The sequence below is a fragment of the Anomaloglossus baeobatrachus genome, chromosome 4, assembly GCF_048569485.1.
Source record: "Anomaloglossus baeobatrachus isolate aAnoBae1 chromosome 4, aAnoBae1.hap1, whole genome shotgun sequence".
In the NCBI taxonomy this organism is placed as follows: Eukaryota; Metazoa; Chordata; class Amphibia; order Anura; family Aromobatidae; genus Anomaloglossus; species Anomaloglossus baeobatrachus.
The window spans coordinates 448,729,141-448,740,913 of NC_134356.1; the positions used below are offsets into that span (position 1 = coordinate 448,729,141).

The 11,773-nt window shown below is 51.9% G+C and overlaps 1 pseudogene; it reads right to left on the reverse strand.

Moving 5' to 3' along the window:
• Nucleotides 1-5,314: 5,314 nt before the first annotated feature.
• On the reverse strand, nt 5,315-11,195 carry LOC142301654 (FMR1-interacting protein NUFIP2-like; annotated as a pseudogene).
• Between the last annotated feature and the right edge of the window lie 578 nt (nt 11,196-11,773).

Here is an 11,773-nt window from a genome sequence, read left to right on the forward strand (position 1 = left end):
GTGGCTCAAGCGGTAGGCCGGATCCCGAGGACTCGAGCGGCGCTCCTCGCCCGTGAGTGAAAAGGGGGATAATTTGGGGGATTTATTGTCCGTGACGCCACCCACGTTGTGGTGAGGTTGTGACACCACCGCTGCTCTGGACGGGGATCCCGGGAGCAATGACAGGGAGCAGCTTGGATGTTAGTTCTCCTCTCCGTGGGTAGGGGGGTTGGTGGTCCCGGGGCCCCAGTGAGGGTTAGGGGTGCCAGGCGGAATGGATGATAAGTCATAATCCAGTGGAATGGAGGCTCTTCATCAATTTGTCCAAAATAAGCCTAAAAGGTGTCTTGCTGCATAATGGAAATGCTCTACTTTCAATTGCAGTTGGCTATGCAGTCCACATAAAAGAAACCTACGACAACATGAAACATGAAAATGACAAGGGATAGGAACATGATCGCTGCATGGAGTGAAAAAACCCATCTAGGGATGACAGGGAGCTCAAGGTAGCTCAGGGAAAGTGTCAGGGGTTGTTCCGTCCTGTTCTTGCCTAGTGGCAGTTCATCCCTTTCTCCCATCACATCTTGCGCCGACCAGCTCCTTGGTGGAGCTGCTTTGGAGTGGTACTTGGTGCCTATTGTCACTCAAGCCCAACCTCACCATTAGAGGCACTGGTAAAGACTGGGTAGGCACTCAGTCACACCCCTCTGGCGAAAGCCTGGTCCTGGGTACAATGGGTCTACATCCCACACTCCTCTCCATCTTGTAGCGTGACACTTGCATCCTTAAATGAGATGGTCATACCACACAAAATAGTTGATAAACAATATTTCCAATTCCCTAATAGGAACTTTTTATTTCTAGGCTCAATTTGTAGACACTGGTACTTTAGGGTAACTGTAGATAATACTCTAACCAAAAGGCTGACTGCGACGAACACTGGCCCAAGGCTGACTGCGACGAACATTGGCCACCCATTGGTAGTTTTTTTCCAGACAGCTTAACTATAATAATCCAGACCTTTCATAATTACCCAGTATCCAGTATACACTTTTCCAAATATAGGCCTCTCTCAACTGCGCACTCACCTTGTGCTCTTCCTCTCAGCTTGAACCCAATCTATCCTTCATCTACAGTACGCAGGTAAAACAAATTCACTTATACAGTGTGCCAAATCACTATATCCATTACTATTTAACACACTAAGAAACACTCACACATCCTTTCTTTCTCATTTTTAGGTCCTATATTGATCCAGCCATCATTATCCTTGCCCGAATACCTGAATCTTGAAATTGCCATTTGATATATCTTTTTTAGCATTTTAATATTTTATACAAAATAAAAATATACTTTAAATTTCAACAATCTTTATTCCAGACTCTTTTATTCCTCTCTGGTCCATACATGTTTCAAATTTTAATTAGTATCTAGCTACGACACACTGAACCCATCCCCCCTCCCCCACTAGGTAGCGCTGTAGCTTTTACCAATTATTCCCATACATCTACTGTAAATCAGCTTCCTTTTTCAAACTCCTTTTATTTCGTTATAATATTTAAAGGTTTAAAATTTTGCAGCAATTATCCAGGAGAAAATGGTCCTCATAACGTGCTACACAATTTCTCCTGAACGTAGCAAAATCCCATTTGTGGTCAAAGAATCTTGTTTGGGCTTATGGCAGGGTCCACAAAGGAAAAGGCGATATTTGACTTTTGAATACATTTTACAAGGGATAATAGGAAAAAACAGACCTCATCATTTGTTACGGAATATTTACCCATATGTTGTCAAAAACAGCTGTTTGTGAACATGGCAGGGCTCGGAAAGGAAAGAGCGATATTTGGTTTTTGGAGCATACATTTGGCTGGAATAGATTGTGAATGACATGTTGCATTTGCAGAGCCCCCTGACATGCCAAAACTGCAACAAAAAAACCACAACTGACCTACTCTTGGAAACTAGACCCCTTCAAGGAATTAAAATAGGAGTGTATTGGGCATTTTCTACTGAGAGGTGGTCTATGAAAGATGATAACAATTAAATGTAAAAACAAATTAATATTTTTTATTTTTTTGCTAAAATACTATTTTAGTATCAAATTTATAATTTCCAAGAGGTGTAATAGGAAAAAATGGAACTGATAGCATATTTGCTGTGCAATGTCTCCTGAAAACATTGATACTCTATATGTGGTCAAAAACTAATGTTGATCTCAGGGTGCCAGTGCAAAGCGCACACCACTGTATAATTTGGCTGAGTACCAACCATTCAAAACAACCCTTCTTATGCCTCATTAAAAATAAAAAATTGACAAAAATACACATATTTGGTATTGCCACACTCAGAAATGTTCAATCTATCTAAAGAAAAAATAAATTAAACTGATCAGTGAATGGTGAAACAAGAAAGAAAATCAAAACTCCACAATTATGGTTATAAAATGCAATAAATGCAATCAAAACATCACACAACCCCAATCAAAAAGATGAGAACATTACGGGACTCGGGAAATGTCGACAAAAGCAAAACATTTTTATTTATTTTTCATTACAAATTTCTAAATTTGTTTTCACTACTTAAAAAAACTATAGATGTTTGGGATCTATGATGTCATACTGACCTGGGGAATCATATTATGTAGTCAGTTTTACCAAATAGCGAACACGGTAAATAAAAAAAAATTATAGAATTGCACCCTTTTGCACTTTCACTGCACTTAGATTTTGTTCCCGATTTCCAGCACAGCACACTACGTGGCACAATTAATTGTGTCATTCAATAGTACAACTCATCCTGCAAAAAAACAAGCCCTCATATGGGTATATTGACGAAAAAACAAAAACATTATGGCTCTTGGACGGAAAAAAGGAAAACACTAAAAAAAAAAAACAAAAAAAAAAACAAAAAAAACCAAAACAGAAAATCACCCAGGAAGAAGGGGTTAATTAAGCCGAAAAGTCTACACGTCAATTACATCTCAGTTGTTTCATTTTATATGAAAAATGTTGGCACGCAGAGCCCAAATCACTGAGATTCTGCCACTATTCACATATTTCTGGACCTAACTTTATAGGTATACTAGCTGTAGTACCCGGCAATGCCCGGGATAGTAACTGTCTTTATCCCAGTCTGTCTGTGTGTCGCTGTCTGTTTGTGTCTCTCTGTCTGTCTTTCTTTGTCTGTCTGTTTCTATCTCTCTGTCTGTATTTGTATCAGTCTATCTGTCTCCATCTCTGTGTCTGTTTGTCTCTCTCTATCTCTGTGTCTGTCTCTATATGTGTGTCTGTCTGTCTCTCTTTCCAGGTCCGTCTCTTTCCAGGTCCGTCTCTTTCCAGGTCCGTCTCTTTGCCCAGCCCGTCTCTTTGCCCGGCAGTCTCTTTGCCCGGCAGTCTCTTTGCCCGTCTGTCTCTTTGCCCGTCTGTCTCTTTGCCCGTCTGTCTCTTTGCCCATCTGTCTCTTAGCCCGTCTGTCTCTTTCCAGGGCTTTCTCTTTGCCCGGGCTTTCTCTTTGCCCGGGCTTTCTCTTTGCCTGGGCTATCTCTTTGCCTGGGCTGTCTCTTTGCCTGGGCTGTCTCTTTGCCCGGGCTGTCTCTTTCTGTCTCTCTGTATCCATCTCCCCACTGACATCTTATTACCTCACACATAAGCTTCTTATACTAACAGTTTATTTTGTTCCTATAGCAACCACTTACAGTTGCTATTAATAGCCTGTAGCCTGTATTCAGTTTAATGGGGCAGGATTTTGGATAGTAACTGTAAAGCGCAGGGTTAAATTTTCCCGTCAAAACATAGTCTATGACGTTCCCTGAGTCACAAGGAGTGTCTGTGCAAAATTTCGTGATTGTAAATGCGACGGTGCAAATTCCTTTAGCGGATATGCACACATACATACACACATACATACATACATACACTCAGCTTTATATATTAGATGAATCCTCTTCACATGTACAGCATCCTGGAATTAACCCCTTAACGACTCAGGCGGTAAAATTACGTCCTAGCGGTCATAGAGTTAATCTCCCTCTGCTGCCGCTGGCAGCAGCAGGAGATCGGCGCACATCTCAGCTGATTTATACAGCTGACGTGTGTCTGCTAGGCACGAGCAGAATCGTTATCCGTCCCGAACGGAATCCGCCCGTGCCGTTTAACCTCTAAAATGGCGCTGTCATTAAGTGACAGCGCCATTATAATCGCGAGCATGGTAAACGTTTACATACCACCAATACCGGAAGTCAGCGTAGCGGCAAAAAAATTAAAAACGCCAAAGTTACGTTTTTTAGTCACCACAAATTTTGCACTAAATGCAATAACAGGCGATCAAACCGTAGCATCTGTGCAAAAGTGGTACCGTTAAAAACGTCAGCTTGAGCCATCATTGAGCCATAGATCCCGAAAATTGAGAACGCTATGAGTCACAGAATATGGCGTAAAACGTACGCCACTTTTTTCAGACAAACTTCAGATTTTTTTTCAACCCCTTAGATAAAAATAAACCTATACATGTTTGGTGTCTACGAACTCGCACCAACCTGAGGCATCACTGCAACACATCTGTTTTACCATATAGTGAACACAGTGAATAAAATATTTCAACAATAGTGCTATCGCCCTTTTTTGCCATTTCAAATTATTTTTTTTTTTGGTAATAAAACAGATTTTAATGACAATATTCCCCAGATCTGGCTTTTAACTAATGGGCAGTTTGAGTTTTAGTGCCTCAGCCACAACTTAGCGTGAAAAGGGTTAAAATAAGATGCAGAAAACTGTTTGAAAGAAAGAAGAAGATGATGAAGATGAAGGTGCTTAGCAAATCAGAAAAAAAGTCAATCTAGCGAGCGTCTTTCCTAGTGGAGAGTCCATGCCCCGGATCCTCGCCTCGATGGTCTCGGAGCCACAGGGGAGGCGCTCGACTTTGTGGGAGGGAAGATAAAAAGCACAAAAAGGATCTAAAAGATTAAAAGGCAGAGCGAAGTCCGGAGAGGAAGCAGGATTCTGAGCGAGCGTGCCGCCTGCGCCCACAGCAGAGCGTGGCTGAGGCCAGAGAACGCAGGAGGCAACCGTCTCCCCCTCTGCGGGAACATCCAGGACTCTCCATCTGCACACTATGGGGGGGGGGAGAAGGGGGTGACAAAAAATACAAACTAAAAGTAGATTCTCCAGGAAATGCCACCTTAACCCCTTCTAGCCCGGAGGTCACAGAGGTGGGTATAAAGCAGTCTCTCGTGGGGCGCGGTCTCCGTGGCGCGTCTGGGATGTCGCCCTGCGGACTGAGTGTTGCGTGAGGGAAGGTGGGTTTTTTGAGGGGGCTGGAGGTATGGGCCATCGCTCCGGATACAGGGGCTGGGGGGGCTCCGCTTTGTGCATTAACCTTTGCCGTCCATGGTTTCTGCATATATGACTACACAGGAGGGTTCTTTCTTGTGTAAGTTCCAGACACGATTCCATTCTTGCAGGCTGTAGGTGACCATGGCTTCCCAGTCTTTAGGATTCTCCATGGTGGTCACCTCGGGGTCGGCTCCTTCTATAAAGAAGTGTCGCGGGCGGGGAGGGGACGCTGCGCTCACCCACTGCTCGGGTCCGGCTGCTGCTGCTGCTCGGTGGTGGCTCGAGCGGTGGGCCGGATCTCGGGGACTCGAGCGGCGTTCCTCGCCCGTGAGTGAAAGGGGGGTGGTTTGGTTTAGGGATATTGTCCGTGACGCCACCCACGGTTGTGGTGAGGTTGTGACACCACCGCTGCTCTGGACGGGGATCCCGGGAGCGATGACAGGGAGCAGCTTGGATGTTAGTTCTCCCCTCCGTGGGTAGGGGGGTTGGTTGTCCCGGGGCCCCGGTGAGGGTTAGGGATGACAGGCGGGTTACGGGGCCTGGTGAGGTGCAGGGTCGCGGGGGCAGCGCTGTGCCGCTCGGCACGGTGGTACTCACTCAGCCAATAATCAATGCAAAGTCTCCGGTCAAACAAACGGCTGGATGGATGGGTCCCACAGACGACTGCGGTAGTTCTCCTCCCGGTAGGTTGATGGTGACTGCCTTTCCCTGCACCTGTGTTGTGTTTATGGTTCCAATGGCTTCCCACCGGTAACCCGCTCACCAGCTTGGATGGATGCTGAGGGAGCCCCTGTTGCCCGCAGGCTCTAGCCCTGGGAACTGTAGCCTTGGCGGTGACTGTGTTTCCCTTTACGGTGTGAGCTGTTGCCTTCTATCGGGTCTTGACTGCTGGGAAACCCCGGAGGTTCCCTTCGCTAACGGATTTGACCAACTTTATGGCGACTCCAAGCCTGGTCGGGGTCCGTAGGCCCTGCCGAACGGTGCTGGCTTCTCTTCGTTCCCCGGTCCGGTACCGGCGGGCCACCGCCCGTCCCCGGTCTTTATGGTTCACTCCAATCGGCCTCTCCTGCAGACGGTCACCACCGTCTGCCAACCTTGCTGTATGTGCCCGGGCCACACACCCGGACACGGTCAGTCTCCTCTACTGCTACTTCACTCTTTCCTCTCAAACTCTATCTGACTACCTTTTCCCGCCTCCAGGACTGTGAACTCCTCGGTGGGTCGGGGCCAACCGCCTGGCCCACCCCCTTGGTGTGGACATCAGCCCCTGGAGGAAGGCAACAAGGATTTGTGTTTGACTTCAGTGTGCCTAGCCGGGTTGTGGGGTGTGTTGATGTAGTACCTGTGACGACCTGGCTTGTCCAGGGCGCCACATTCCCCCTTAGTAAAATGCAGACCGTCCGCGGGCTGCCCGTCCATCACCGGTTTTATTTTCACAACTGAAAAAGATAAGAAATGGTAAAACATGTAAAAACATATGCATTTTCAATCTTCCCACAACAGGAGGTACATCACTTAAACGTTGCAAAACGGTAGTCAATTTTTATTAGACAAACGGCTTCCGCTCTTCTCCCACCCAAACAACCTGGCCCTGATGCTGCCCCTAAGAAGTGGGCAGCACCCCTTGATCCCAGTCCTGAACCAATTTGCCCAAGTGGGTTCTGTCTCTTTCAGGGGACCCGCGTCCATGGGGACCCCTGAACCCCCGGAGGATCACCACCGGTTACGGTAGTGGCGGGCCTGGGCCATCTCTTCCCTCCAGGCCCATCCTCCAAATCTGCCTCTCCGGAGGCGGTAACGGTTTCAAGCCAACATTTTTATTTACATCCCACAAGTTTGTGGTTCCCCTGCAAGTTCTCGGGCTTGTCTGTAGCAGTTCCTACGCAAACGGTTGCAGAAAGTCCCCACGGGGACTAGTTGCCGGCAACGGCCGGTTCAATCACGGTTTCCAATCAGATGACTTCATCGGTTAATTCACTTATCATTCAAAACTCTTAACAACAACGGTACTGATGGTCCCAACGGGGACAACTTTTTGGCGGAGGACCGCCGACTTCACTTTAGGTCCACCTCACCGACCGGGGTAGAGGGCTGAGCGGACGCTTGAAGCCCCTGGCCCACTCTCAGCCGGACACCCAGGGCGTACCATCCCCTCTCCACACAATGTCGGGTGCAATTGACGAGGTCACCGGGGAGCAGATTGCGGCTGGGGTGGTCTTCCGGTAGGTGGTAATTTACATCTCTTTGAGACACGAAAACTTTGGCCTCCAGGCCTGGTTCGTAAATGAAGCCATACCCCCCTTCGGGTATCAAATCTCTGCACCTCTCCTTCATATCTCGAGCCCCGCACCCGGAAGGTGGCTCTCCGGAGGCGCTCCTTCTCTTCAATAGTGCGGGCCACCAGCTCCGCCTTTCTCCTCTCCCTCTCGGCAATCTCCAGGCCCAGCAATGTCGGCTCCCTGTCCCAATACGGGGCTGCTGCAGGCCCCTGCGCACGGGTCGGGCCCCGCGAGACCTCCTTGACGCTGCCCACCACGGGCAATCTGGGTGGAAGGTCCCGCGGTGACTTGGCCCGGGATGCTGCCTTACAGCGGCGACCCGGCGCAACCTCAGCCGAGGTGTGGGGAACGGGTACAGGGATCCTCTCCCGCTGAGCCTCTGCCTCCTCCAGTATGAGACGAGCTGCCGGGGTCGGTACGGGGTCAGGCACGGTCACCTGTGCCTCCGGTACGGCTTCACTGATGGGCTCGGCCTTTGGCGTCTTCCAAGGGAGCGGTGCTGCACGGTCACGGGCCTCGGCTGCAGGTCGTTCCGCTTGGGCGGACAGGCTGGGTACCGCTACCGGTTGGGCGGGTAGCGGGCCTAGTGGCGGGGCGGTAGCGACTAACGCGGATAGCGAGGGAGGCAGCAGGGGGAGCGGGCACGGGCCGGGCCCCTCAGCCGCATTGGCCGATCCTTCCGGAATACAGGGACGTGGGTCTCTTACCCACTCCTCCGAGACTTCCTCCATCTCGCGTCTCCTTATAGCCGCCACCACTTCCGCCATGTCGGCCTCCCACTCCTCCAACAGGAGTTGCACTCTGATCTGCAGCCGTTGTTGTAGTTGAGCGGTCCGGACCTCCACCCACGCCGCGGTCCCGGGCGCGGGGGCTACGGTGCTGCGGGACGGTTGGTACATTGCTGCGGCGGCCTCTTCCAGGAACCACAAGATGGCCGCAGGGTCCCGGCGTCCCTGCCCCTATAGCCACACGCTACATGCGGCCAGACACCATCTGTCCCCCTTCGTTTCTTCTCAGCACCTCCTCTTCAGGGGCGGGGTTTCTGCCTTCGCGCCTCCACTACTCGGGAAGACGCTCGCGCGGGGGCTTTCGCGCCCAAAATGGCGGCTTCTCAAAATTTTCGGCCGGACACCTCCGGCGGTCACAAGGCGCACCTCTACCAGACGGCAGAGCGGTAAGATCCTGTTCGTGACGCCAAGTTGTCGCGGGCAGGGAGGGGACGCTGCGCTCACCCACTGCTCGGGTCCGGCTGCTGCTGCTGCTGGTCGGTGGTGGCTCGAGCGGTGGGCCGGATCCCGGGGACTCGAGCGGCGTTCCTCGCCCGTGAGTGAAAGGGGGGTGGTTTGGTTTAGGGATATTGTCCGTGACGCCACCCATGGTTGTGGTGAGGTTGTGACACCACGGCTGCTCTGGACGGGGATCCCGGAAGCGATGACACGGAGCAGCTTGGATGTTAGTTCTCCCCTCCGTGGGTAGGGGGGTTGGTTGTCCCGGGGCCCCGGTGAGGGTTAGGGATGACAGGCGGGTTACGAGGCCTGGTGAGGTGCAGGGTCGCGGGGGCAGCGCTGTGCCGCTCGGCAGGGTGGTACTCACTCAGCCAATAATCAATGCAAAGTCTCCGGTCAAACAAACGGCTGGATGGACGGGTCCCACAGATGGCTGCGGTAGTTCTCCTCCCGGTAGGTTGATGGTGATTGCCTTTCCCTGCACCTGTGTTGTGTTTACGGTTCCAATGGCTTCCCACCGGTAACCCACTCCCCAGCTTGGATGGATGCTGAGGGAGCCCCTGTTGCCCGCAGTCTCTGGCCCTGGGAACTGTAGCCTTGGCAGTTACTGTGTTTCCCTTTATGGGGTGAGCTGTTGCCTTCTATCGGGTCTTGACTGCTGGGAAACCCCGGAGGTTCCCTTCGCTAACGGATTTGACCAACTTAATGGCGACTCCAAGCCTGGTCGGGGTCCGTAGGCCCTGCCGAACGGTGCTGGCTTCTCTTCGTTCCCCGGTCCCGTAACGGCGGGCCACCGCCCGTCCCTGGTCCTTACAGTTCACTCCAATCGGCCTCTCCTGCGGTCACCACCGTCTACCCACCTTGCTGTATGTGCCCGGGCCACACACCCGGACACGGTCAGTCTCCTCTACTGCTACTTTACTCTTTCCTCTCAAACTCTATCTGACTACCTTTTCCCACCTCCAGGACTGTGAACTCCTCAGTGGGCGGGGCCAACCGCCTGGCCCACCCCCCTGGTGTGGACATCAGCCCCTGGAGGAAGGCAACAAGGATTTGTGTTTGACTTCGGTGTGCCTAGCCGGGGTGTGGGGTGTGTTGATGTAGTACCTGTGACGACCTGGCTTGTCCAGGGTGCCACAGAAGCCATGGGACAGACGCACCAGAGCCATCACCGGAGGGGCTTTGTCCGGGTCGCCGCAACCTTCCACCCCTCCGGGGGTCCCCTCTTACAGCTCCCTTGCCTCTGGCGGCACCGCCTGACCGGCTCCGGGTTCATTAATAGAGGATAACCCCCACTCATTCTGGAAAATGGCCCCCAGGTTTTCCTGGCTGACGGGGGCTGGTGGGGAGGAGCAGGAGGAGGAGGACAGGAGCCAGTGTGCAGCGCGGCAGCATCGCTCTGTGCAGCGTTCAGCAGGCAGTTAGGGAGGGTAGTGGAGGTGCGGAAGGCAGAGCTGGGCACCAGTCCTTTGCCATCCAGGTTCTCTTTCACCTTGCTGGTGTGGCTGATTTTTGGCAGCGTCGTGGTGCTGCTGCTGTCGACAGGAAAGACGGGCAGAGGCTTGAAGAGCAGCCAGCTGTCTGCAGCCGCCTCCTTCTCCGCCGGGGGAGAGGGCTGGCGAGACACGCTTTTGCTTTTGTCCCCGGCCGTCTGCTCAGGCCTCATATCTGCACAGGGGGTCTCTGTGGAGTTTAAAGGCCCTGTCACACACAGAGTTAAATCTGCGGCAGATCTGTGGTTGCAGTGAAATTGTGGACAATCAGTGCCAGGTTTGTGGCTGTGTACAAACGGAACAATATGTCCATGATTTCACTGCAACTACAGATCTGCCAAAGATTTATCTCTGTGTGTGACGGGGCCTTCAGGCTTTGCGGTTCCTGGGGCATTGTATGTGGGGCCCCCCTCCGGGCCGGTGCACCCACGATTTACGTTTTCCATCCCGGTATTGGCTATCATAGTCCCAGTAGCCTTTGTGGTGTCCGGAATAAGAAGTGCGGTGGTGGTGATGGTGGTGTGTGGGGTAGTAATTGGGGTGGTAATGGGACAGGGGTGGTGCTTTCTGGAGCCCTCGGCAGGAGGAGTCTTTCTCGCAGCCTCGTAGGTGACGGAGGTTCAGGAAATTAGAGTGGCTTAGGGGAACGCTGTTCTTCGTGTGGCCGGCCGGCCAAAGCCTCGATCTCTGGCCCAAATCCGTTTGAGTCCCAGGAGCATGTCTTGGGGCGGCTGCGGTTCAGCTGGTTCATGTTGTGCTCGCTGGGGCTCAGGCGCAACTTCCTCCTGCTCACTGGGCCCTCCCGCAGGTTACTGTTCTCATCCTGGGCCAGGTGCTCCTTGTGCATAATAATCACGGCGCGGGGCTCGGGAGGAAGAAGACTCCGGGAAAATGGAGGCAAAGGCGGCGATAACGGACGAGGAGAACAAGGAAGAGCGAAGCCCCAGACAGTTAGAACCTCACCCACCCAGCGGCAGCAGAAAGAGCATTTGGAATTTTTTTGCTGTTTTCCAGTACACTATATGGTAAAACTCATGGTTTCATTTAAAAGTTCTGTGACGCCCCTGGACTATTCGGGTCGTCACAGGGTACTGCACAAACTGCCCACCCCGTGCGGTATTAAACCCCCCATGGTTCTGGGTCTCCATCCTGCAATACTGCCTCCATCAGCATTCACAAATCCTAGATACACTTTGCACCACACCTGTCAGGCACACCAGTGGGCTGCTTAAGCAGGAATAGGGCCGCCCACCTAGGGGTCAGACAGGGAGGTGGGAGGTGTCAAGTTAGTTCAGTGGTAGCCCTCGAGCTATGAGGAGCTCTGAGGAAGCGGGGAGTTGGAGCTCCCAGGGGAGAAGTAAACTAGGTCGCAGACGGTGGTCTGGACCTAGAGGAGTCAGACCCCCGGTCGCAGGGGATTGAGGCTAGGTGCCTGGAACCCGTCAAAGAGGACGGTCAGCAGCCTG